The following is a 27,472-nucleotide window of genomic DNA, read 5'->3' as shown; positions in this document are numbered from 1 at the left end:
ATACCAGACCTCCTGACCTGCCTCTTGAGAAACCTATATGCAGGTCAGGAAGCAACAGCTAGAACTGGACATAATCTCTGACAAGTCACCCAGGTTTGCTGAGTTTTTGTTTTTGTTTTCAAATTGACAAACACTATCATCTCAATTAGTTATTAGCTAATATGCCTTTCATATTTAAATATTATTCTTCTAGTCTATAGATTCATCTACTCAGGTGCACCAAGCTAACAAGCCTAAGGCAAGTGAACCCTGTAATGTGGGATGCTGTTCCTTTGGAGTTGCCCTGTGGCGGGGGGTCAGTGTCTGAGAATGGATGGAAGTTCCCTGGAACGATAGCACTATTTTTTCATTGTGTTTCTCTCTTTCTCTTTTAGGTGCCCAGTTTGGTAAGATGTCCTGTGAGAACCTGAAGTGTGAAGGAGCTGAAAGCAGGTCTGGGAAGGATGTGAAAGAATTTCTTGATAAAATTCAGGTTCTAAATTTTGGAAACACAAATATGCTTTCCCCAACTGAGTTTTTAAGGAGTGGAAGAAAGATCTATGCACAGGCAGAATGCCCTAAATTGATTGCAGTATACTCCCATTTCTTAGAATTTCATAATTCTCCAAAAGTATTTATTATACTCAACCTTTTAAAAATACTTAATGGCATACTGCATTGCAGAAGTTGGCCAAATTGTTCTCTTAAAGGCCAAAGAGTAAACTCTTTACCCTTTGTGGGCCAGATACTCAATTTTGCTGTTACAGCACCAAAGCAACCATAAATAATACAGAAATGAATGAGAATGTTTGCATTTCAGTATAGCTTTATCTACAAAAAACAGACAGCAGGACAGATTGGACAGAAGGGTCACAGGTTGCTGACTCCTGGTATAGTGGAGACAGTTCAGGGGGAATCTGAGTATGGCTCTTTCACTCTAACTAGGGGGAGAAGGCAATGGCACCCCACTCCAGTACTGTTGCCTGGAAAATCGCACGGTGGAGGAGCCTGGTAGGCTGCAGTCCATGGGGTCGCTAAGAGTCAGACACGACTGAGTGACTTCATTTTCACTTTTCACTTTCATGCATTGGAGAAGGAAATGGCAACCCACTCCAGTATTCTTGCCTGGAGAATCCCAGGGATGGGGAAGCCTGGTGGGCAGCTGTCTATGGGGTTGCACAGAGTTGGACATGACTGAAGTGACTTAACAGCAGCAGCAGCAGTATTCTTGGGAAAGATAAGCTTTCTTATCTGTAAAATTGGAAAAATAAAACCTACTTCACAGACTATTATGAAGATTAAGCCACGTAGCTAAATAACAGCAAACTGGCACCTAATAACTGCTTAATAAATGGTAACTATAATTATTATCATCACAGTATTATTATTTTAATTTCTCTTAGTTTTTTTTTTTTCCCAGTTGTTTCAGCAGTCTAACTAATGTATTTACAGCAAACCAATAAATGCTGTTGAGGGCAGTTGGAACTGTGTTTTGCTTGTTCACCATTGAAAATTCTTCTACTGGAACTGGAATGTTGCTTAAGAGAGTGCTGGTGCTTATTTCATACTTACTGAGCTAATACCATTCTCTCTTAGTTCTAGTTTCTCTGCCTCAAGATCTTTGAAAACAATTGTATAGGAATGGGTGTAGATGTGCTTTTCCCCCTTTATTTTCCCTGTTGGGTAATCATGTATATGTCAATTGACACCAAACAGCTCTCAGCTCTCCTTGTGCTGCAGGCTTCTAGTGGCTGAACTCAGACCAGCCCTGGTGGCTGTGAGTGGGAGAGTCTGGGTGTGTCTGGCTTGGGCTGTGGCACCAAGGGAGGGTGGATATGCCTGTTCTACTTGTGTAACGTGGACGCTAACCAAGTGGCTGCTTCTCTGTGTATTTGCCTTTGTCTTCTCCGTGAAACATCATTGACTGATTTGAGCTGCTGGGCTGGATCCCACATCCTGTACACATGCTGTACTGGCTTTCTCTCTGTGGCATGCAGCCTCATTTCTAGAGGTGAATTTGGCTCATAAAAGTGAGACTCTGGCTTTTTATCTTTGCGAATTTCCCTAGAAGGAGAAAAAGTGGTGATCACAGCTGAGGGTCTTGAGTCATCGCAATACTCAAAGAGAATTTTTTGTCAAAGGAGAAAATTGTACAGTAAGGCAGAAATCATAGAATGGAGCCTGGGATGTTGAATCACCATGAATGTAGGGGCTATATTTAACAGATGACTTTCAGTTCCCATTATTGAAAGGATAATCAATTCTTTTCTGTTTTTTTTCTTGACCTTTTCCCCGTTCTCTCCTTTTTGTTTACCTTTCTTATAATGAAGAGTAAAGACAAATGATAACAAATATGCTATGGGCTGGTATGGAGGCTAGATACACACTTAACATCTGAAGTTGGGTCAAAGTTCACTTTTCTTTTTGAATTAAAATTATAGTGTGCATGGGTTAATTAGATTGAAGGCTTTAAACATTAATAGAGATAAAGCTTGCAAAAGTGACTCCAGAGAAAGTGTCTAAAACAACCTAGTAATACTTAAGGATAATATTAAAAGTTTTCACACACTGTACTTTAAAACAAAATTATTTTTGGTAGGTAATATAATCCAAACACTCAAAAAATTTTTTTATTAAAAATTTACTCTAAATATTTGTAATTTTGAAAGTAAAACATGATAGTGATAAGTAAAGAATGCATAATATTTCATACTTTATTTACATATTTATGCCTTTTTCTGCTTTTGCTTAATCTTTAGAAAAGGTGTTTAAGTTGAATCAAATAACAAAAAAAGTTTTAGCCTAGACTATTTGCTCCTGATTGTTTTCTTTCACTTCTATACACATGGACATGTCTGTATGCTAAACTACCTCATTCTTTTAACAACACTGTATGAGATATTCTATAATTTATTTACACTCCCTTATTAATGGGTTCTTAGCTTGTTTCCTATTTTACTTAGAAAGGTTTACACTTGTGTACTCATGCAAAGTTAGAAATCGTATGCTAATTTCATGGGTGGTGTTTTCTTCCATAGCTCCTGGCTTCTTGCATGCCTTTGAGAATAATCTTATGAAAAAAGCCCAAATTGCTTTTAGAAAGATGTTTTATATATATCTATCTATTTCCAGGTCTATGCCACAATTTAACTGCATTAAAGACCCAGCAGTGTAGGTTTAATTCAAACTCCAGCAAAACCTAATACTATGGTTGGACTCTGGTCAGGCAACTTGCCACTAACTCATCTATGGGATGGGATTTAAAGGTGACTCTTACATATTTTCACATGAACATACTGATTTGGCCTTAGTGCCTACTTGCTGTCCCTTTCTCTTGGTAGAGCTCATAAAACTACTTGTGTACATGTCCCTGTCTTCCTCCTTCCTCTAAGGGTAGGGACCATACCTTATCATCTTTGTAGTTTTGAAACTTTTGACCACAGGGCCTGGCCCAGAGTGGTTACTCAAGAAATGTGTGTTAGAGAAATACTTATGGTGGTTTAGTCGCTAAGTCATGCCTGACTCTTGCGACCCTACGGACTGTATGTAGTCTGCCAGGCCTCCATTCCATGAGATTTCCCAGGCAAGAATACTGGAGTGGGTTGCCATTTTCCTTCTCCAGGGGATCTTCCCAACCCAGGAATTGAACCCTGGTCTCCTGCACTGCAGGAGGATTCTTTACCACTTGAGTCACTAGGAAAGCCCCAGGGAAATAATTATACTCAGATAGAAATTCTCATTCAGATTTCCATATCTGAACAGCTTTCAGGTTTTTGGGTGGGATAAAGAAGAAATACGACTTTTTGGTACACACTACACTTTAATGTAGAATTTAAGAGCTGCTACATATAGCTCAGAATCCCCTGTGGCTTTCCAGAATTAACCTCACTTCTATACTGGCCATGTCTCAATGCTTGGTGACTCTTATCCCGGCGTGTTTTGGCAGGAAAGAACTCTTCACCTGGTTTGCCTAATCTACATTGGCTTCTAGTTTCAACAGGAATTGTTTACATGCATTTAATTTTAGCTCCTGGGCTATAACATGTCATTGTTCTTTTTACTTATCCCCTCCCCTGTACTAGAAACAGACGGGCATCTTCAGTTCCTGCTGTTCCCGTTTGGTGTGCTCCCAGGTGGCTTTTAGCTTTGCCTTTGAGATTTCCTGGCAATCCAACATATTTTCCAGTTGTATTTCTTGTGTAAGAAAATATAGACTATGTGATTATAAAGGGGAGTGGAATTTGGGGAACAGTATTTAAATCATTTGGGGAACTCATATCCTGGATTTAAGAAAAATTAAAGTATTTGGATGAACTTATCTAATTGTTCTGTATTCAATTTACAGGATACTACATTCAGTTCTTAATTTTATCTGTTCCTGTCACAATGAATCTAGAAGAAAAAAACATATATTTGGAGCTTAGTTTTAAAAAAGTCATTTTTAGTAGAATTACTTTTATTAATTTTTTCTTATTTAGGGGAAAAAGCATTCCCTAGAAAAATAATAATGAACTTTGGACAAACAATGTTTTCCTAAGTGTAAGTACTCCATGAAAATTGAAAGTACCCAAAACAATCTTGTACAAGTGCTTTGAAAAGTTTCTTGCACAGCTCAATTTCTTTATAGTACTTAATCATATTTCTGAGTGATTTTCTAGAAACAATTTTTTGGGGACAAAAAGCTTAGCAATGTACAAAGAGATAACTTTAGAAGGAAATAGATTTATGATTGTGTACTTCTACACTAGGACAGACATAAAATTGTGTACTTTTTAAAGTACAATTTTCATGTCAATTGTTGAGACAAAGAAATGCAATACACTGTAGGAGGTAATAGTTTGCCACCTAGAGGAGAGATATGAAACAACAGTCCTGCAAACAACTTCAGCAGAATTCATTCCTTAATTATTTACTCATTTAATTATCAAAAAATAAGTATCTACTAGGCTTAATAATGGCACCCCACTCCAGTGCTCTTGCCTGGAAAATCCCATGGACAGAGGAGCCTGGTGGGCTGCAGTCCATGGGGTCGCGAAGAGTCATACACGACTGAGCGACTTCACTTTCGCTTTTCACTTTCATGCATTGGAGAAGGAAATGGCAACCCACTCCAGTGTTCTTGCCTGGAGAATCCCAGGGACGGGGGAGCCTGGTGGGCTGCCATCTATGGGGTCGCACAGGGTTGGACACGACTGAAGCGACTTAGCAGCAGCAGGCTTAATTATTGTGACAGTACATATTTGATAAACTTCTAAACAGTTATGAGCTCAAAGAAACCACAAAGTGCATCTTACTTTAATTGCATGGCTGCTTCTTTTTAAAATCTTATATTTTTAAGACTATAACTCAAATATCTGGACAACCCCAAATATCATATTTGTGATATGTTACTTTTAGCTCTTGGGATATTTTTATCGGTTTTTACTCATCCCACTGTAATATTTACAGTGTAGATATTAGTGGCTTCTCTGTACAAATTAGGAAATGTAGCCTAAGAGAAATTAAATAACAAGTTTAAAGTGTTACAGCTGTTTCATTATAGTGCCAGTGTGACTCCAGAGTGACATCACCCTGCTCGATTCTAGTCCAATCCAGATGCTCACAAACTATCAGATTGTATCTGGGGTGTGGGCAGTGCTTATGGGTTGAAAAGGAGATCATGGCCAGCATTGGAGAAAGCAAGCTGGGAGAAGCTTGATGAAGTCAACCAATTAGTCAGAATATAGATGGTAGGATTGCTCATATATATTGGTCATATATATATATATATATATATATATATATATATATATATATTCCTTGTTCATTCCAAGTAATCAACTCCTAAATATCCCTGAGTTAGTCCAGTCTAGGCCAAAGTAAATAGAAGGCTGTGACAGTTGGTGTGCATGATCACCCCCTTTGGAGCTGGGTATCTAATATCATTAAAAACCACATCTCATGTAATACAGAGATATACACTTTATAAATGAATAAAACATCAAACTCTTTTGCTGTCTGATTCAATGTTGTTATCATTTCTGTCAAGTAGACAGGCCATGCTGATTATGTAGATGTGGAAACTGAAATACAAGAGGTTCCCCGAATTCAATTCTGGCACCAGATAATCCTTGGTGCTGGAACCAGTCCCTAGGTTTTTGAGGTCAACTCGGCATATTTTCTATGATTTCTCATCGCCCGTAGAACTGGCTTTGCTTTCTCTGACTTTTCTTAGTCACTTCTGTGGTTTTATACCATTCCCTCCTTGTCATTAAATAACTCTCAAGGCAAGGCAGAAATTCTCATGACAACAGAAAACAATGTACTAGAAAGGCTGGCCTTACAAGAGATAAAACAGAGATAAGGAGAAGGCCTGTTGTGAAGTGGTGTCCATTGCTGCAAAGGAGAAAATGGATATATTGGGAGGAAAGGAAAAGAGAGAAAATGAAAACCTCTGAATTAGTTCTGAAGTAGTGAGGAGAAAAAATGTTATTTGTATATCTGAAAACAGGTATCATCTGGAGGAGCTGCATCTAAGGTGAACAAAAGTGTAATTGTAGAAATTGTCTAGCTGTTGAGATTCTACTGGGAACCATTTTTCAAAGTAAAGAAAACTCTGATCAACCTCCAGTTTGTTTATGGAGAGGACTTTGCCCAGCTATACCCAGAAAACTTGAGAATATCACACCAGCACAACCCTGAGACAAATTGTGTTTACCAAGGGGATTTTCTTAAAGAGAAACATTAAGAAACAAAATAAAATTTGTTTAATTCTGCTGCAGGGACATGTGATGAGTGCATGATGACTTTCTATTGTAGACTGGCAAGACTTAACCTTTCTGCATCTTCTGCTCAGGCAGGAAGGAAAGCGTTTTCTTAGGGTTTTGAACTTACTTGAGTTGAAATCTAACTGAAAAAGGCAGCACCAGAGACTATATCTTACTTATTTTGTATCATTCTCTCTACCTAACAATGGTTTTTTTTTATGATGATTAATAAAGGGTGCTGTATTTTATTTAGTTATTTATATTTAGAAATAATATCCAGATATTGTTATTCAATAAATTTGAGCGATTTTAATAAAGACATCTGAGGACAATTTACATTCAAAAATTGGTTCAATTTGACTTAAACTCACAGGCTCCAAAGCAACTGTTTTCTGTTTGAAAAAAACTCAAAAATCACTCAGAAGCAATGACCCTGATCCCCATGCTTTTTTTTATGTATGGTTAAAGTTCAAATTTCTCAACATACCATAATCTCAGTGTAGCTGGCCAAATTCCATGGTGGATAATTAGATCTAGCCTAGCAGGGCAGATTTGAGGGAAGAGAGCAGTCACACTGTACTTCTGGTAATCTATGAGCCAAGTTTACTGTGTTTGACATGAGTGGTTGGACTCTCCTCACTTGCTGACTGGACTAGCCCAGCAGGTTCTGCAGGTGAGATCACTGCTTGGCTCTCTCATTGCCAGGCCTGGTAGGCGGAAGAAGACATGAAATAAATGGACTGACTCTGGATTTCAGAAATTCTCTTTCCTATTTCCTCTCCCAAACCCTTTCTTCTGCCAACTGTCTAGGGACTGAAGCACTCATTTACAAATGCATGCATTCATTCATCCAACAAATATTTACTAAGAATCTATAATGTGTCAGGCACTGATCTAGGCTCTAGAAATATAATATATATATGTACATACACACACATATATATATATATATAAAATCAGACATTTCCTGCCTTTAAGGACTTATAAATTAATAATTGCAATACTCAGTGAAAAATAATAATTCAAGTCTTTTAAAAAGCAGAAAGTGCACAAAGGTATGGCATAGAAGTGTATTTATAGATGGGAACTCATTAAAGTTACAGATATGGGAACCTGTTTTTCCGTTCCACTGTGCATTCAGGGTAAGCCCTACCTTTCCTTCTATACTCAGAGGCTGCTGCTGGAAGCACCGCTCTCAAGCTCCACCCACACTGTTTTTGAGTGTCTTCCATATGTTGTCCCACAAGTACTCAGACCCAGTAGTAAGATTAAAGAATTTTACTATGATATTCACTTTGACCTTATCATGTTAAAGAATAGAAAAGAGGTATGATTGAACTTCTCAAAAAGCCCTTATGTTTCAGCAAGAGTCTCTGAAGTCTCTTTTGTTGCATAAGCATATAAGGATTGATGTTAAATGATATGTTTAAACTCCCCTAATCCATTGAATTATAGTATTTATGGTTGGGTAATGTGTTGCCTTTCTTACGACATGTATACATGCTTTGAAAATCTATTTACAATAGAGTTTTTATGCTATTCCTATTAATAGGCTGTCATTGTAATACTATTATAACACTCTTTATATAGGGGTTTTAATTCAGCCTGTTTCTTTCAGTTTTAGCTTCCTCCCTGACCAATTGTGCAGGGCTATCAGGTCTGCATTATGATTATGAAGCCTTAGGTTATTTGTTGGTATAATATCCACATTAATCATTCATTCAACAAAAAATTATTGAATGCTACTATGTACTTAGACTTTTCAAACCAGTCCATCCTAAAGGAAATCAGTCCTGAATATTCATTGGAAGGACTGATGCTGAACCTGAAACTCCAATACTTTGGCCACCTGATGCGAAGAACTGATTCATTTGAAAGGACCCTGATGCTGGGAAAGATTGAAGGCAGGAGGAGAAGGGGAGGACAGAGGATGAGATGGTTGGATGGCATTACCAACAGGATGGACATGAGTTTGAGCAAGCTCCGGGAGCTGGTGATGGACAGGGTGGCCTGGTGAGCTGCAGTCCATGGGGTCGCAAAGAGTCAGACACGACTGAGCGACTGAACTGAACTGAATGTGCTTAGACTTTTCCAATGTTGTGAAGAGTGAGTGGTTAAAAGTTTCCCTACATGTATTAGAAATTTAAGATTTTTTAAACCCATGCATTTTAAACATTGGTAAAGTGAAAAGTAAAGTCGCTCAGTCGTGTCTGATTCTTTGCAACCACATGGACTATACAGTCCATGGAATTTTCTAGGCCAAAATACTGGAGTCAGTAGCCTTTCCCTTCCCCAGGGCATCTTCCCAATCCAGGGACTGAGCCCAGGTCTCCCACATTGCAGCTGAGCCACAAGGGAAACAATGGTAAAGACTGTCTCCTATTCATGGGTTTTCTCAATAGTAAGAAATCCTTGGTGTTGAATAAGGTATGACTCACAGTTTAAGCCCTTTCCACATTCACTGCCTTTTTATTTTTCTCCAGTAAGAGCTATCTGAATAAGCGGAATGGTCTGATCAAAGACATACATACAGAGTTTTAATTATCTTCCAATTTAGGTAGCTTTCAGTCATTGAGCACATATTAATGTACTGACATAGATGAAGACTGAATTTTCCCTCAAGAGGTCTGTAATCTAGGATATGAGAGATTTGTTTCTTTCAAAATGTGACACTCCTTCCTCACTCTTCAGATCGTGAAAGTGCTTGTTTATGCATTGTTTCCCAAACTTCAGTTGTTGCTCATAATTTTCATAATTTTGCTGTATTCACATACCACATACCACCTGTACAATTGTGCTTCTGAAAATACTACTGTTTTTTTACTTAATGAAATTTAATAATAATAATAATAATTGTTAAATCACTAGGTTAATGTGCTAGCTGTACAATTTTCAAATGTACTTTAATATATATCAAGCTAAGTTGCTTCAGTTGTGTCTGACTCTTTGTGACCCCATGGACTGGAGCCCGCCAGGCTCCTCTGTCCATGGGATTCTCCAGGCAGGAATACTGGAGTGGGTTGCCATACTCCCCTCCAGAGTATCTTCCTGACCTAGGGATTGAACCCATGTCTCTTATGCCTCTTGCATTGGCAGGCAGGTTCTTTACCATTAGCACCATCTGGGAAGCCCTAATATGACTTCTAAATTAAGCATGACTTCTAAATTGAATTTTGTGTGTGTGTGTGTGTGTGTGTATCCCCAAATTTTCTCAAGGGCTTTTAGTACTAGACGTGTCATACCTTGGGAAGCTTTACATGTAGGAATTACCTTTGAAAGTGAGGAATGGCAGAAAAAAATAAAATGCATAAATAATGATAATAACCATAGCAGTAGTAACAAGAGCTATTATTTATTAAAGGTTTCACATGGTCATTTAATTTTATTTTACTTAATCTCTGCAACTCTCACAGCCATGCCTATCACAATGTGAAACAAAAAGGCAGGAAAGAGAGAATAGTGGAAATGAAGCTTCATTTTGCCTAGAGCAGCTGTAGCTAATCATATGCATCATAATATTTTAGTATTTATTCTTTATTTAGATGAGATTTCATACCTGATTATTTTATGAAAATTGGAGTGTGATGGTGGTAGATTAAAACACTTTTAATCAAATATACTTGCTATATTTGTTAGTCAAATGGAATAATAATCACAGAAAAAAGGGTGTTAGTGTCAATTAAACCCATTCTATGAATGCAGGGAGAAATCAGATTAAAACAGTTTTCTTTATATATATATTTTTGCTAATAGTTTTTTGTTTCTCCAGTTGCTCCAGTGAGAATACTTTTGTTGTACTGAACCAAGGCATTTGTTCAAAAACCTCTGCATTCTCTGGTACAGTGCCTAACTTATTAAAGGCAAAATTCTTCTATCTCTCTGCTAAAAAATAGTGAAATAAATATTTTTTATAAACATATTACAAAATATTAAATTTGAAGGAGACCTGAGGAGACTAAGACAATTCCTTCACTTTATGGAAGGAAAAAAAGTTCAAACCTGGCAATAATTAGAAAAAATTTCCCATGTTTGCATAATTGCTATTTCCATTCTCTTATGACATACACATGTTCTATTTGCATACCTGAATTTCTAATATATTGTGAATTCCCAGCACAAACCATCCTTGTTTCTTACCTGAATTTTCAGCAGAATTCCTTGTATTTAGTGGGTCTGAAAGAATTGATTTTTGGTTAGCTAAATTGTATAATATACCCCATAAATCTTGCTTTTTAATTCTTATTTGACATGAGCTTTCTAGATACTTAAACTTCATTCAATTATTATCTTCCTTATAAAAGTGTAAAAGATGTGTATTTGAGAGATACTTTGGTGTGAAATGTACTATAAGAAGTATTGCATTTCCAGAGGTCTGTTTTAACCTGTAAAGTTCAATGCATCTTCTTTTTTAATCCTCAAAACTGCTTTTCTTTTTAAAAAATAGCCTGATGGAATATAACATGCTTCTCCTGTCTCCCTCTTCTTCCTGTGCCCTTTTCACTACCAGTTTTTTTTCTTCTCCTAGTCTTCTTGGCACTTGGAAGACTTTTTCTGCCAGATGAGTCAGTTAGAGTGGAAAATTTTAACCTGCATTTTCTTTATTGGCTGGGAAAAGAGGCTTGAAGGCAAAGATGCTTGAATTTGCTTCATTAGGCTCTTCGTACCACCCTCCTGACCCTCTCCTGAGAATACCACTTTATATTCAAGTTGGAAAACACCAAATCATCTGCCACTGTGCAGAAAAATCACCTGATCTTGAAATCACAAGATCAATACTCAATTTAGAAAGTTTTTTTTTGAAGAATGAGAAAAATGTTATTGATTTACTTGTGTGTGTGCATTTTTCTAATTCCACAAAAAATTTAAGGAGGTTTTACAAACACAAGTAATACTGTAGGATTGAGTGGAAAGGAAAAAATATGTATATTTTTCAAAAAGAGAAAAGGAAAATAGGAGAATTGTTAAGCTGAAAATAAATTGTATTCTAGCACAGAGTAGCTATCAGCTGTCTAGTGTTCATTATAAGTAGAACACAACACTATCTTATCAAAATATGCAGTCTAATATAATATGTACCCACTGTTTTGAATCTGTTTAGATTTGGTAGATGTAGAAATTGAAGCTTGAGCTGGTTGATTATTGAACTCCACACTGCTAATTAGTGGTGGAAACAGGCTTTTGAATCCAAAGCAATCTATGGCTTGCTTTTTGCAGAGGTATTTATTATTAGTAATGGTGATACACCATACTATCTTAGCAAATATACAAATAAATTAGTCGCATTAAATCAGTCAATTTTTTCCCGTAACTGTTAATGCTTAAGAAGTACAATAGGTTGGAGATTCAGTAATTGTTGGGTACTGGTGGTAGTTGTGGTTTTGATGGAGGAAGTAGTAAAATACACAGGTTGTCCCTGCTCTTTCCTGTAGTGCAGGTCAAAAAGTAGATCATTTAAAGACTAATGTTACCCTTGGAGGCTGTATTCTTCACCAAGATATTGGTGTTAAATAAACCATAAGGACTCAGCCATCAAGAATCTGCCTGCAATGCGGGAGCCTGGGGTTTGACCCCTGAATAGGGAAGATCCCTTGGAGAAGGGAATGCAACCCACTCCAGTATTCTTGCCTGGAGAATCCCATGGAGACAGGAGCCTGGCAGGCTACAGTCCATGTGGTCGCAAAGAGTCAGACACAACTCAGCATCTAACACGTTTTCCTTCATATGCTGTAAATGTGAAGATACAACACTAAAAAATTCTACTATGAGGTAAATTGCTCAAAATTGTGGTTAAAGCTCTTTACAATCTCATAAATCACCATGCACATTCATTAAACACTATCTATCTATATATGTATACACACACACAAATATAATACCATACTGCAATATCACAAAATTAGGCCTAAAATTAATTTGTTGGCTATATTAAATACTAAATATTTAATAGTATGCAATTTTGTTTGCACTAGACTTAAGACATAGGAAAAAAAATTGGGACAACCTGAATATTTCAGGTCTCTTGAGAAAGTATTTTGAACAGCTTCTTTACCTCCAGATAAATTTCCCTGTGGCAAATGGAAGCCATCAGAATAATTCCCTACACCTTAAAGCAACTTCAAAGTACTATAATTTGTCTCCTTGACAGCTTACTGAGCTAGATCAGAGTAATGATTCAAGAAAAATGTGCTGACTCTCAATGTCTTAGGCACCATGCTAAGATATTGTGCACATCATTTAAAAATTTTAATAGCAACTCCATAAGATGTTATTATCCCCATTTTAGAGATTGAGAAACCACAGAAAGATCAGAGAAGTAAAACAATTTGCCCCAGGGCCACATCCATGATGGAGCCTGAATTTAAACCTAGACATGATGCCAAACCCCATGGACTTAACCTCTGGACTGTCCCCCTGTCCTCTAAAAGAACAGCTAAGGTTGTCATGGAGACTTGACTGTGTATAGACAGTTGCTTCAAGAGAGGAAAAAGGCAAGAGGATTTGGAGCATAGGTTTTGGTTCAGTTCAGTCGCTCAGTCATCTCTGACTCTTTGTGACCCCATGGACTGCAGTACACCAGGCCACCCTGTCCATTACCAAACCCAGAGCTTGCTCAAACTCATGTCCATTGAGTTGGTGATGCCATCCAACCATCATATCCTCTATCATCCCCTTCTCCTCCTGCCTTCAATCCTTCCCAGCATCAGGGTCTTTTCAAAAGAGTCAGTTCTTCTCATTAGGTGGCTAAAGTATTGGAGTTTCAGCTTCAGCATCAGTCCTTCCAATGAATATTCAGGGCTGATTTCCTTTAGGATGGACTGGTTGGATCTTCTTGCAGTCCAAGGGACTCTCAAGAGTCTTCTCCAACACCGCAGTTCAAAAGTATCAATTCTTCGGTGTTCAGTTTTCTTTCTAGTTCAGCTCTCACATCCATACATGACTACTGGAAAAACTATAGCTTTGACTAGACGGACCTTTGTTGGCAAAGTAATGTCTCTGCTTTTTAATATGCTGTCTAGGTTGGTCATAACTCTTCTTCCAAGGAGCAAGCATCTTTTAATTTCATGGCTGCAGTCATTATCTGCAGTGAATTTGGAGTCCAAAAATAGTCTGTCACTGTTTCCATCATTTCCCTATTAGCCATGAAGTGATGGGACCAGATGCCATGATCTTAGTTTTCTGAATGTTCAATTTTAAGCCAACTTTTTCACTCTCCTCTTTTACTTTCATCAAGAGCCTCTTTAGTTCTTCTTTGCTTTCTGCCATAAGGGTGGTGTCATTTGCATATCTGAGGTTATTGATATTTCTCCCAGCAATCTTGATTCCAGCTTGTGCTTCATCCAGCCCAGCGTTTCTCATGATGTACTCTGCGTATAAGTTAAATAAGCAGGGTGACGATATACAGACTTGACGTACTCCTTTCCTGACTTGAAACCAGTCTGTTGTTCCATGTACAGTTCTAATTGTTGCTTCTTGACCTGCATACAGATTTCTCAGGAGGCAGGTTGTCTGGTATTCCCACCTCTTTAAGAATTTTCCACAGTTTGTTTGATCCACACAGTCAAAGGCTTTGGCATAGTCAATAAAGCAGAAGTAGATGTTTTTCTGGAACTCTCTAGCTTTTTTGATGATCCAATGGATGTTGGTGATTTGACCTCTGGTTCCTCTGCCTTTTCTAAATCCAGCTTGAACATTTGAAATTTCACAGTTCACATACTGCTGAAGCCTGGCTTGGAGAATTTTGAGCATTACTTTGCTAGCATGTGAGATGAGTGCAACTGTGTGGTAGTTTGAACATTCTTTGGCATTGCCTTTCTTTGGGATTGAAATGAAAACTGACCTTTTCCAGTCCTGTGGCCACTGCTGAGTTTTCCAAATTTGCTGACATACTGAGTGCAGCACTTTCACAGCATCATCTTTTAGGATTTGAAATAGCTCAATTGGAATTCCATCACCTCCACTAGCTTTGTTTGTAATGATGCTTCCTAAGGTCTACTTGACTTCAATTCCAGGATGTCTGGCTCTAGCTGAGTGATCACACCATCGTGATTATCTGGGTCATGAAGATCTTTTTTGTATATTCTTCTGTGTATTCTTGCCACCTCTTCTTAATAGCTTTTGCTTCTGTTAGGTCCCTACCATTTCTGTCCTTTATTGTGCCCATCTTTGCATGAAATGTTCCCTTGGTATCTCTAATTTTCTTGAAGAGATCCCTAGTCTTTCCCATTCTGTTGTTTTCCTCTATTTCTTTGCATTGATCACTGAGGAAGGCTTTCTTATCTCTCCTTGCTATTCTTTGGAGCTCTGCATTCAAATGGGTATATCTTTCCTTTTCTCCTTTGCCTTTTGCTTCTCTTCTTTTCACAGCTATTTACAACCACTTTGCCTCTTTGCATTTCTTTTCCTTGGGAGTGGTCTTGATCACTGCCTCCTATATAATGTCACAAACCTCTATCCATAGTTCTTCAGGCACTCTATCAGATCTAATCCCTTGAGTCTATTTGTCACTTGTACTGTATAATCCTAAGGTATTTGATTTAGGTCATAGTACATCAAGGCTGTATATTGTCACCCTGCTTATTTAACTTATATGCAGAGTACATCATGAGAAACACTGGACTGGAAGAAGCACAAGCTGGAATCAAGATTGCTGGGAGAAATATCAATAACCTCAGATATGCAGATGACACCACTCTTATGGCAGAAAGTGAAGAGGAACTAAAAAGCCTCTTGATGAAAGTGAAAGTGGAGAGTGAAAAAGTTGGCTTGAAGCTCAACATTCAGAAAACGAAGATCGTGGCATCTGGTCCCATCACTTCATGGGAAATAGATGGGGAAACAGTGGAAACAGTGTCAGACTTTATTTTTCTGGGCTCCAAAATCACTGTAGATGGTGACTGCAGCCATGAAATTAAAAGATACTTACTCCTTGGAAGGAAAGTTATGACCAACCTAGATAGCATATTGAAAAGCAGAGACATTACTTTGCCAACAAATGTCCATCTAGTCAGGGCTATGGTTTTTCCAGTGGTCATGTATGGATGTGAGAGTTGGACTGTGAAGAAAGCTGAGTGCTGAAAAATTGATGCTTTTGAACTGTAGTGTTGGAGAATACTCTTGAGAGTCCCTTGGACTGCCAGGAGGTCCAACCAGTCCATTCTAAAGGAGATCAGTCCTGGGATTTCTTTGGAAGGACTGATGCTAAAGCTGAAACTCCAGTACTTTGGCCACCTCATGTGAAGAGTTGACTCATTAGAAAAGACTCTGATGTTGGGAGGGAGTGGGAACTGGAGGAGAAGGGGAAGACAGAGAATGAGATGGCTGGATGGCATCACTGACTCAATGGACATGAGTTTGAGTAGACTCTGGGAGTTGGTGATGGACAGGGAGGCCTGGTGTGCTACAATTCATGGGGTCACAAAGAGTCAGAAGCGACTGAACTGAACTGAACCGAATGGTCTAGTGGTTTTCCCTACCTCTTCAATTTCAGTCTGAATTTGGCAATAAGGAGTTCATGATCTGAGCCACAGTCAGCTCCCAGTCTTGTTTTTGCTGACTGTATAGAACTTCTCCATCTTTGGCTGCAAAGAATATAATCAATCTGATTTCGGTACTGACCATCTAGTGATGTCCATGTGTAGAGTCTTCTCTTGTGTTGTTGGAAAATGGTGTTTGCTATGACCAGTGCATTCTCTTGGCAAAACTCTATTAGCCTTTGCCCTGCTTCATTCTGTACTCCAAGGCCAAATTTGCCTGTTACTCTAGGTATTTCTTGACTTCCTAGTTTTGCATTCCAATCCCCTATAATGAAAAGGACATCTTATTTTGTGTGTTAGTTCTGGAAGGTCTTGTAGGTCTTCATAGAACTGTTCAACTTCAGCTTCTTCAGCATTACTGGTCAGGGCATAGACTTGGGTTACTGTGATATTGAATGGTTTGCCTTGGAAATGAACAGAGATCATTCTGTCATTTTTGAGATTGCATCCAAGTACTGCATTTTGGACTCTTTTGTTGACTATGATGGCTAGTCCATTTATTCTAAGGGATTCTTGCCCACAGTAGTATATATAATGATCATTTGAATTAAATTCACCCATTCTAGTCCATTTTAGTTCACTGATTCCTAAAATGTTGATGCTCACTCTTGCCATCTCCTGTTTGACTGCTTCCAATTTGCCTTGATTCATGGACCTAACATTCCAGGTTCCTATGCAATATTGCTCTTTACAGCATTGGACTTTAATTCACCAGTCACATCCACAATTGGGTGTTGTTTTTCCTTTGGCTCTGTCTCTTCATTCTTTCCGGAGTTATTTCTCCACTCATCTGGAGCATATTGGGAACCTATCGACTTGGGGAGTTCATCTTTCGGTGTCCTATTTTTCAGTATCCTAACATCATGTCCTTTTCATGCTGTTCATGGGTTTAAACTAGCTGAAATTGCTGAAATTGGAAGATGGAACTCTTGTATTTTAGTTATTGAGTGGAAATATACTATATTCAATGTATTTCTCTACTCTGCACACTGTCCAGGTGATAAAGGGGCTTAGGAAATATCTCCTGTGTTTAGGCCAAGTCACGAGATTTGTGAACACTTGCCTCTTCTTTCTCCTACAGTCATTCTCTCTTTTGATGAGAGGAAGAATAGCTTCATTCTGAATCAATGAAAAGACTTCTGTCTTCTTGCCAGCAGATATATGTTATCTTCACTTATAGAATTGAAAGTGTACCTCAAAGGAGCATTCTCTTGGGAAGAAAGGTAATGAGATAAAAGAGAATGAATGTTTTTAAAATCATGGACACCTAGGATCACATCCTGGGGTTGATGCTTTTTAGTAGCAAAACCTACTTTACTTCTTTGAGCACTGATATCTTTTTCTGAAACTTGAGGGTGATCCAAATTACCTCCAGAGTTATAGTAAAGATATAATGCATATAATAGAGATGAACTCATGATCCTAAAAGACATAAAACATAAAGCGTTTTCATCTCTTTTATTTGTCTAAGAGCTCTTCCCTTCCTTTCTCTTCTTCTCTCCCTCTCCTCCCTTTTCTTTTCTTTCTCTTATTTTTTCTGTAGCAGTGTTTCACAAGCCCGAGTTTTGTCTATGTATATTGTTGCTACAATTTTGTATAAAGGGAGACCCTGATTCTTTGCATGTGTTTATGTATTAATATAAGTGTCTCATCTTCACAGGTTTTAGAGGGGAACTCTGGATGCTGGTGGATCGGTGACAAAAAAACACTTATTTTACCCCTGACCTGAGCACTGAAGAGATATCCTTTCACCACTGTTGCAAATTCATGCTTCCAAGAACTGGTGAGTTGAAAAACTTATTCATTGTGTCTCCATTAAAGAAGATACATTGTAAAACATAACTAATAACATCAACAACAACAACAACAAAAGTAGAAACAAGGACCTACTATGTAATGCCTTCCTAAATATTTTCCCTTTAAGGAAATTTTGAGATCCAGCTTTTCTGTGGTTAGACTCTGGATAAGAAAATATTAAGCTGGAAACTCCAAAGATGATGTAAGTCATTGGGTATATTTTAGAGCTGGATTTGTTCAACAACCACTTGTCACTGCATCCTATAAATGTCTCTCTGTACTAACTCCATTGCCCCAGGCAGTCGTGTGCCTCTCTAAGACATCTCTCAGCTGTGACCTTCTCTTGGAGGGAGGGAGCTGGCCAAAGGGTGCATAGCAACCAAAGCTTCTCATTATATTGGCCCAACTCTCCTGATCCTACATTTCTCAACATATATCTTTTTCTCCTTTTCTATTGCATAAGTCCAGTAGAATCATTTCCATTGAATTACATGGAAGAGTCTGTTCATGGGGCTAGGCTGGCAGTTCTCCATTGGATATTTAACTTTCACAATTTCACAAGTTGCATATACTGTTTTCTTGAAGTCATAGTTTATTCTCAGGTCCTTTAAACAGTTAAATGTCTTTAATTGCCTCTTTATGGTTTTACTGTTTTTTTTTTTTTTCCTCTGGATAATTTTTGGGGATATTTCTAGTGACCAATCCATGTCAGGGAAGCAGTAGGACAAATGATTTTGAACCACCTTGGTTGACTGAATAAGGTGTTTGAGAGAACACTGGAGAAGTGGGGAGATTGCAGGGGAATATGCTAAAATGTTCTGTTACTCTTGTCCCAACTTTACCCCTTTGTCATTTTGGTGGCCATTGGATCATAAGAAGTATCAATGACAAATCTAGTTTTGTTTGAAGATGAAAATCCTAACAGTGTTTACCTTATATATATGTAAAGGTTTAAATGAAATAATCTCTGTAAGAGGTATGTCACTATGCTTTCCATTCTATAAGAACTCAATATCAGCTGTACAGCTATTATTACTCTCAATTCTGAAATTCTATTGGTCAACCTTTCTCTTAAAATAAAATCTAATAATTAGGCTAATATGTTATGTGGTTCTTCCAGGGTTTCAAGTATTATTGTAAAAGATAGAAACCTTTCCTGAGTCAGTACTACTTTTGAGGATAAAATTGGGATACATATTTGAAATGTATTTAACTCCAAAGAAACTATCTGAGGTAACTGGTGGGAGATGGGACACAAAAACCTATTAGACATCCAAACTGAATTAATCTTAGTTGAATAAAATTCCTGAACAGCTCATTGCCACATCTGAGGAACAGTTTTGGTCTAAATGAGAATGACCAGAGACTATAGAAAAAGTTCCTTCCTGCTCTTTTAAAAAATATTTGTTTATATATTGAAATATAGATGATGTACAATATAATGCCAGTTTCAGGTGTACAACATAATGATGCTGCATTTTAAATGATTATGAAATAATCGGCCTGGCAATTCTAGTAACCATCTGTACCCATACAAGGTTATCATAGTATACTGACAATATTCCCCATGCTGTATATTACATCCCTGTGGCTTATTTATAAGTAGAAATTTGTACCTCTTCATCCTCTTCACCTATGCTTATTTTGCCCAACCTCTATTCCTTCCCCTCTGACAGCTATCCATTTGTTCTCTGCATCTATGTGTCTGTCTTCATTTCATTTGGTTTGTTAGATTTCACATATAACTGAGATCATGGGGTACTTGTCTTTCTCTAACATTTCTCTTAACATAATACCTTGGGGTTATGAAGAGTTGGACATGATTGAACAACTTTCACTTTCACATTGGTGGATAATGCTGTAATGAACACAGGGGTGCATATATCTTTTTGAATTAGTGTTTTTGTTTAGGTAAATACCCAGGAGTGAAATTGCTGGGTCATGTGGTAGTTCTATTTTTAATTTTTTGAAGAACCTCCATACTGTTTTCCGTAGAGGCTGTACCAATTAACAATCCCACTTACAGTGCTGAAGGTTTCCCTTTTCTCCACATCCTCATCAACACTTGGTATCTTTTGTCTTTTTGATAACAGCTGTTCTGACAGATGTGAGATGATATCTCATAGTGGTTTTGATTTGCGTTTCCCTGATGCCCATGATGTTGAGCATATTTTCGTGTGTCTGTTGGCCATCTGTATGTATTCTTTGGAAAAATGTTTATTTAGATACCCTGCCCATGTTTTATCAGGTTATTCTTTCGCTATTGAGTTGTATGAATTATATATATATATATATATGATATTAACCCCATATTGGACATGGACTGTAGTCTACCAGGCTCCTCTGTCCATGGGATTTTCCAGGCAATAGTACTGGAGTGGATTGCCATTTCCTTCTCCAGGAGATCTTCCCAACCCAGGGATTGAACCCGGGTCTCCCGCATTGTAGACAGATGTTTTACCATCTGAGCCACCAGGGAAGTCCTGTATTGGACATAATTGTTTTGCAAATATCTTCTCCCACTCAGTAGGTGGCTTTTTCATTTTGTCAATGCTTTACTTTGCTGAGAACAGATTTTTTAGTTTGATGTAATACTATTTATTTATTTTGGCTTTTGTTTCCCCCTTGTCTGAAGAGACAGATCCAAAAAAATATTGCTAAGTCCAGTGTCAAAGAGTAAACTGCCTATGTTTTCTCCTTGGAGTTTTATGGTCAATTCTTATAATTGTCTCTAATCTATTTTGAATTCATTTTTGTATAGGCTGTAAAAAAGTAGTCCAGTTTTATTCTTTTGCATGTAACTGTCCAGTTTTTCCAACACCACTTGTTAAAGAGGCTGTCTTTACCCCACTGTGTAGTCTTGCCTACTTTGGTGCAGGTTAATTATGTGTGTGTGTTTCTGGGACTCTTTCCTATTCTGTCTAAATGCAAACCTGTGTGGCATTTACCCAAGAAATATAGCCTTTCAGATATGAGTGTGAACCCCACAGGTCCTTTCTCGTGAAGCTTCTTTGCCGTTTCCTTTTAAAACACTCCCTCACACCACCCCGTCTCTATGGGCCTCCATGTGGGCCTCCAGGAACCTTCAGCTCTAATACAAAGGGCGTGCCAACCAGCCAGAGCACGTGGGCCAACTTTTAATAGCAACTGCAAAAAGCTGGGACAAAAGAGAAACATGATTTCCTTTACAGAACTGAAATGGCTCTGACTAAGACCAAGGGCCCTGAAGTGAGACAGACCTGAATTTAAATACTAGTTCTAACAATGAATTTCTTCCTAAACTTAGGCATAATGTATAATATTATTAAATGATACATATTTCATGGATCATAATGAAGAGGAAGTGAAGTCATATTTATAAAGAGCTTCATAGATTGGCCAGCATATAGTAAACATTTAGTAATCAGTAGCCATTATTATATTTTCCTCAAAATATTTTGTTTGTCAGCAATCATGAAAGTCAGTCTTTGTATAGATCCCATGACTAGGACTTGGAGAAGAAAAATGGTCTGAACAATTTGGACAATTATCTTTCTCCTTAGGATCAAGAGAGGCATTTTTTTTTTCTTAAATATCCAAATGATCGATGTCACTTTACTTATCCAGGGACTTATCACATCTATACCTCACTTTTATGCAATGGGAAACATTTAAAAACATGTATATACACACATATACTTAGGTATTAATATAATATATGAATATACTTTCTGTAACATTTTGCTCATCTGTTCTCTCCAATGACTGTAACCCTGTGAGGTTGGTTTTATATTATTCTATTTTATGATTAAAGGAAAAAAGAAGCAACTTGGCCAGGCCACAGCCTTGCAGCTGATTAGGGATAGAGCTGGTGTGTCCTGACCCCTTTCCAGTTTTTTTCCTTTGTACTGCTCCATTGACCATGGAAACGAAATGCACTGGAGCTTGGCTGCCAGAGACGTTTCAGCTGATAGGTAACCAAAGGAAACAGCATGGCTGAAATCCAGTTAAAAGTTAAAATCCCGTTGGGCAGTTCCTTCTTAACTGACGACAGGAATTACTGTCACATCCCTGTCTAGCCACTTTGCAAACAGCGGGGATGTTAGCAAGAGCTAGCAGTGCACGGTGAATGCTTCCTAAGGGAGCTGTGATTGCTTTGGCTGGGTTCTGCCGTAGCCGTTTCCTGGTGATGAAGAGACTGTAGGCAGACAATCAGAGTGGTTACCATTTTTCTAATAACCACCTCAGGCTTTTGGCACCGAATTCTCTGGCACTATTTAAGAAAGCTCTTTATGTTATTTTATGCTACTTGTCAAGTCCAACTGCTTGTCTAATTCCTCTGGGAAATATGACACTGTCCATCAAATAGCTCACCACAGTGGGATCCAGTGTGTGCTTTACACAAGTGAAAAAATGAGTTGGTCACTCAGTCGTGTCTGACTCTTTGCAACCCCGTGGACTGCAGCCTGCCAGGCTTCTCTGTCCATGGAATTCTCCAGGCAAGAGTACTGTAGTTGCCATTTCCTCCTCCAGGGGATTGCCATTTCCTCCTCCAGGGGATCTTCCCAACCCAGGGATCTAACCCAGCTCTCCCACATTGCTGGTGGACCCTTTACCGTCTGAGCCATCAGAGAAATGTGCTTTGCACATGGAGTTGTTAAAGGAGTTGCACATGGGGTTGTCAAAGGTGGTCATCTCTGACAAGCAAACAGCAAAGAGAGAAAATTTTTTAAATGGCCCCATTTTACCCGGTTTTCCCATCTCTGGTCCCATGGTGTTTTGAAATCGGGTTGTGGTCCTGAGTGAATGACACAAGGAAACACTTTGCTGCTTGTATTGCCTACTTGGTTTTCATGAACCTCACATGGACTGGCTTCATCCTGTCCCCAAGTCCATTAGCCTCTATCTTCCTCTCCGCTTCCTGTGCAGGCTTCCTCTGGTTTGTGGGCTGTGTACTTCGTCTTGTTCCTTCAAGGCGAGGACTGAACTGCTGGTCAAACAGTTTCTGTGGTGGCTTCTGCCATCTGCTTATCATCCAATCCCAGGCTCAGGTTTTCCTTCCTTGTTTTTTATACCTGAAATAGCTCTTTTCCCGAATTTTTCTATAGCTTTCTCTTTCCACCTTCTTTCCCTTCTTCATAGTAATTAAACAGAAATAATGCTCCCTTTCCACACTTTGACTTTGTAATACTTTTTTTCCTAAAGAGTTATGTTCATGAGACTAACCAAAACATGTTAAACTTGGTATTGATTCGATGACTTCATAAACCCCAGACTCCTTGACAGCTTGTGTGTGTGTGTGTGTGTGTGTGTGTGAATGAGCTGGCTTGAATCTCTGCTAATCTACCTGAATTTCCTTCTTAAGGCAGTTACATATAATGCCGCTTAAAAGGAATCATCTATATAAATTTGCAGTTTGGCAGGCAGGTTCCTCCTGGGACTCTGGAGGATTAATAATAAGTCATGGAGATTACACGTTCATGTGGGAAATAGGAAGGCCCAAATGTGGGTAAATACTGCTTAAGAAGACCCCACATCACAAGGAAGGCTGGAGGTGTTTTGAAGACTCTTAAAACACTCCCTTTGTATCACTTACCGCAGTGAACTTTCTCCCTCTAGTGTGTGTTATATTCACATTGAGTCATTCCAGCGATTTTGCTTTTAGTCTGCATATACCGTGTATGGTCTGATCTGGGTAGATAAACCAGCCTTATAGGTTTAAAGGAGATTGCATGAGCTGCTGCTGGGAAGTTTTTCTTGAGTTAGTTAGGAACCTGTGAAACTTAGTCCTTGATATTCCAGTAGCTGTTATTGGTAATAAAATCTGGTCCTCATAGCATGGTGAGGGACCCTGGTGGGCAAATAGAGGGAAACCCCTTACTCTTTTTTTCTGACATCCCCACAAACTTATGCTGTGACCTTAATTTAAGAGCTTATTGCTTCTCTCACTAAAAAATTACAACTTTTAATACTTTCTGCTAAACAAAAGTAAAATTATAAGAATGTAATACTCTTCCAACGCCCTGGAAATTGTCAAAGACTGCCCAAGGATTCCCCAAGAGCTGGACTGGGTCTGACTCAGAGACTGTTTCATCCATAGAAACTTAAATTGTTTCTATATGCTGGGAGTATACAATGAATGAATGAAGGCACTCAATGAATAAAATGAATGAATGAAAGGAAAGATAGAACCAGAGTCATATTTTAGTAGCCTAATTATATATTTTCAGAGTAATGTATTTAAAAAGGGACCATGATAACACATTTCTAAAAGGAGCTAAATGGCATATTTGACACTTTCCGAGAAGGGATTCTGCTTCTATCACTTGATCTAGGTTTTCAATTTCGGAAGCACTGAGAATTCCCTGTGGATGAATACTGGTGAATTTTTAAGGCAAGCTGAAGACCCAGGCTGCCCTTGTGGACATTAATACTCCCATGGAGCACTTTCCATGAAAAAGAAAAGTGTGGGTTTGCTGTCTTTGCATCAGAACTCCTAGGATTTGGCTGACTGCCTGGTTTATCCCAGGACATTAGTCAGCCCACAAATTCCACATTTGTTTATTCAGACCAGAGCAAGTGAATACTGCCATTCTCCCATCTCCTTAGTTGGCAAATGCTTTGTTAACCTGAATTGAGTTCTGCAACACAAAACGAAGTGACTAATCTTTTGGGGGTTCCCCCTCCCAGGTTCTTGTATGAGCAACTGAATCTAGAGACCACAAAGTCCCCACTGTCAGTTTTCCTCACACTGTCCTTTTATTCTGATGCTTCCACATTGTACTTTAGGAAACCAATACCTTCCAGAGTGTGGTTGAACTGGTGCCACCATTAAGAAAAGGAGGTTACGGGACTATTTAATGTTGCAGCAAAGGGCAGCTAGGTTGATTATTCTCATACTCTTTTTAAAAATCAACATATATTTGGCTGCATTGGGTCTTAGTTGTGGTGCCAGCTCTTTAGCTGTGGTGTGCAGGCTTAGCTGCCCAGTGGCATGTGGGATCATAGTTCTCTGACCAAGGATTGAACCAGCATCTCCTGCATTGGAAGGTGGATTCTTAATCACTGGACCACCAGGGTAGTCCCTAGGTTGATTATTTACTCTTATGTAGTCTACTGCTGGACTTCCCTGGTGGCTCAGATGGTAAAGCATCTGTCTACAATGTGAGGGACCTAGGTTTGATCCCTGGGTTGGGAAGATTCCCTGGAGAAGGAAATGGCACCCCACTCCAGTACTCTTGCCTTGAAAAATCCCATGGACGGAGGAGCTTGGTGCAGGCTACTATCTATGGGGTCGCAAAGAGTTGGGCACAACTGAGTGACTTCACTTAGTCTACTGCTGAGCGTCTGCAAACCATCACCTTGTACTCTCAAAAAAAAGTTTTCTCCCTCTGAATATGTGGGTTTGAAGGTACAGGAAGTATAAATATTAACAAAAAACAACCAGTTTGGATGATCACAAATATGTGGTAGATCTGGCATAGAAACTAAAAAGAATGTGTATTCATATTAATCACCAGGCTCTTTGTTTATCTTTGATTATCTGTAAAGACCTAAGTTTTTTAGGGGAGGTCTGAGGGTCTAATTTGTAAATCACCATTGGCCACGAAAGAATGATTAGTTTCAAAAGACAACTGTTTTGCAACATGGTACAAAACAGAAGAGATGATAAAGGAAATCATAAAAATTAACATTTTTGCCATAGAGTCCCAGTTGTTTTTAATAGCAGGTTGCACATGGCAGCTTGGCAAATAATTCTCCCTTAGGAGAAATTAGGTCTGTAGAAATTCTGCTTGGTATATCAAGTTTTGACTGTGAGTGTGTTTACCATGGATTACCTGTTTTTCTCTCTTCTCTTTCTCCAGCTCTTAGCCAAACTACCTTCCAGATGCCCTCTTTCTACCACACTCCTCCTCCTTAGAATAAGAGGACGAGCATGTGATGTTTGAAGCAAGAAGATTCAAGAATTGCTGCCTGCTAACCCAGCACTTGGATTAGAACAATCTTTTTAGCTTTTTAGTGTGAAGTTCAGGGATCACAATTTTTTTTTTTTCATTCACGAGATTTTTGCAACTTGTTATTTTCATACCTGAGATCTGGAGGAAAGCTTAGTCTAAATAGTTTCTAAAATAACCATTAACTCAGGAGATACACAGCCAACAGAAGCTATGTGACAGGAGACATGCGTGTGACAGGAACTTTGCCTACACTACACTTTTTTGATCACATGTTTTTTTAAGGTGTCATTTAAAAAGTTTGTTTTTTGGAAATGATTCTTCCCACTATTTTTCTATAGAGGGTCCGGGAAATGTATAAGTAATTTCTGGGTTAGGTGCAGAAGATACATATGCTGGCAAACACATCTACAGTGTTAAAGCAGATTGTCCTTTGGAGATACTTTTTCAGGCTTGAGTTCTGTATTTCTGGATTTGACTCAATGGAAATCTTTACTGAGTACCTATCACATGCACAGCACTCTGCTGAAATAATAGGGGTTGGGGGACTACTGTCTAATTGGAAGACAAGAAGGATAAAGAGAGAACACCTATACATACAGCACAAAGCAGAATAAATTATAATATACAACAGGCTATGGAATATTGTGGAGCAAGAGGGCAATTTTTATTAATGGAGATAGGAAATGCATTACCAAGGTGATGGCATTCTTGCTGGGTCACAAAAGACAGGTAGGATTTTGGCAGGTGAAGAGCCATTCTAATGCAAGAGAATAATAATAGAAAAAGCACAGTGGTCCATTAAGGGCAGAAGCAGGGAAATAAAGGGTGGCTAGGATTATAGTGTGAAGAAAGCAATGGCACCCCACTCCAGTACTCTTGCCTGGAAAATCCCATGGGAGGAGTCTGGTAGGCTGCAGTCCGTGGGGTCGCGAAGAGTCGGACACAACTGAGCGACTTCGCTTTCATTTTTCACTTTCATGCTTTGGAGAAGGAAATGGCAACACACTCCAGTGTTCTTGCCTGGAGAATCCCAGGGATGGGAGAGCCTGGTGGGCTGTTGTCTATGGGGTCGCACAGAGTTGGACACGACAGAAGTGACTTAGCAGCAGCAGCAGGATTATAGCGTGATTTCTGAGCTGCGTGCACACAGCTGTCCATGCCCTCCTCCTTTTTTAAAAAAAAATTAATTTATTTATTTTAATTGTAGGCTAATTACTTTACAATTTGTGGTGGCTTTTGCCATACATTGACATGAATCAGCCATGGGTGTACCTGTGTCCGCTCCATCCCAAACTTCCCTCCCACCTCCCTCCTCAACTTCCCTCCCACCTCCCTCCCCAACTTCCCTCCCACCTCCCTCCCCTCCCACCTTCCTCCCCATCCCATCCCTTTGGGTTGTCCCAATGCACTGGCTTTGAGTGCCCTGTTTCATGCATTGAACTTAGACTGGTCATCTATTTCACATATGGTAATATAAATG

The 27,472-nt window shown here is 38.7% G+C and overlaps 1 long non-coding RNA gene across 1 annotated transcript; it reads left to right on the top strand.

The window, feature by feature from the left end:
• Window positions 1–26,632, top strand: LOC113896963. Its single transcript, XR_003512201.1, has 5 exons — window positions 1–93; window positions 375–432; window positions 17,340–17,481; window positions 17,919–18,041; window positions 25,900–26,632. It is a non-coding gene; the product is annotated as an uncharacterized LOC113896963 (long non-coding RNA).
• Window positions 26,633–27,472: the final 840 nt, after the last annotated feature.

The sequence above is a fragment of the Bos indicus x Bos taurus genome, chromosome 8 (genome assembly GCF_003369695.1).
Source record: "Bos indicus x Bos taurus breed Angus x Brahman F1 hybrid chromosome 8, Bos_hybrid_MaternalHap_v2.0, whole genome shotgun sequence".
NCBI classification, from domain to species: Eukaryota; Metazoa; Chordata; class Mammalia; order Artiodactyla; family Bovidae; genus Bos; species Bos indicus x Bos taurus.
The sequence above is the reverse complement of the archived record's forward strand: the minus strand, read 5'-3'. Positions and strand labels throughout refer to the sequence as shown.